Source organism: Schistocerca cancellata, chromosome 1 (genome assembly GCF_023864275.1).
Source record: "Schistocerca cancellata isolate TAMUIC-IGC-003103 chromosome 1, iqSchCanc2.1, whole genome shotgun sequence".
Taxonomy (NCBI): domain Eukaryota; kingdom Metazoa; phylum Arthropoda; class Insecta; order Orthoptera; family Acrididae; genus Schistocerca; species Schistocerca cancellata.
In genome coordinates, this window is record NC_064626.1 from 197,668,304 (window position 1) to 197,669,430 (window position 1,127).

The 1,127-nt window shown below is 45.5% G+C and overlaps 1 pseudogene; it reads right to left on the bottom strand.

Moving 5' to 3' along the window:
- Positions 1 to 483: 483 nt before the first annotated feature.
- Positions 484 to 601, bottom strand: LOC126104876 (5S ribosomal RNA; annotated as a pseudogene).
- Between the last annotated feature and the right edge of the window lie 526 nt (positions 602 to 1,127).

The window sequence follows — 1,127 nt, forward strand, 5'->3', positions numbered from 1 at the left end:
AGAAATATTCATATCATAACATACAGTGTAAATGATTGCATTAACTGATGTACAGTATACAGGAAAGTAATAAAAACATGGCACCGTTACGAGTGCTGCTGGAACGTTCCAAAGCAATTTTCTGACACCTTAAGAAAAATCGCTGCCCGTTTAGGTAACATTGTGATAGAAACGTGCTTTGTGCAGCGTTTGCATGAATCCGTGAAGGAAAATTTTTGAAGTGAAAAAATCGTCATTTCAGTTTGTAGTGTGCGAAAGACTAAGCAACTGATGTAAATAGCGAGATAGGTTAAACCACATATAGCACTTCGTCCAGACCATCTGACCGCCGTGTCATCCTCAACTGAGGATGCGAATAGGAGGGTCGTGTGGTCAGCACACCGCTGTCCCGGTCGTTATGACGGTTTTCGTTGACCGTAACCGCTACTATTCGGTCGAGTAGCTCCTCAGTTGGCATCACAAGGCTGAGTGCATCCCGAAAAATGGCAACAGCGCGTGGCGGCCCGGATGGTCACCCATCCAAGTGTTAGCACAGCCCGACAGCGCTTAACTTCGGTGATCTGACGGGAACCGGTGTATCCACTGCGGCAAGGCCGTTGCCAAACCACATGTAGGGTGATGCAAAAAGATGCGCATAAACTGAACTGATACAACAGTCGAAATAAAAGTACTTTGCGATATGAACTTATGGCCCTAGAGGTTGTTCTGAGCCAGTGAAAGCTTTTGAATGTGCGGAACAACAAGGACAAGCAACGAACACGTGCCCTTGGTTCAGCGAAGATAATGCACTATTTACTCAGCAGATATGTACATTACAGAAGATGTTCAAAATGGTGACTACGACATTCCATGGAAGCATAACATCTTCGTACAAAATGCTGACACACTTTACAATGCACACCAAGCGTCGCACAGATCTCATCAGACGTTGCAAGTATTCCAGCGAGAAGTGTTCATTTGTCGAGAGTTAGCGTTACACGAAGCTTTTGGTATGTCCCCACACAAAAGATTGAGGTTCATCTGATAAGCAGAGTGGCGTGACCATGCAATTCTACCTGGCCTTCCAATCCAACGCCTGCCACATGCGACACTGAGTATGTCACGTACTTTCTGAGAAAAGTGTGCAG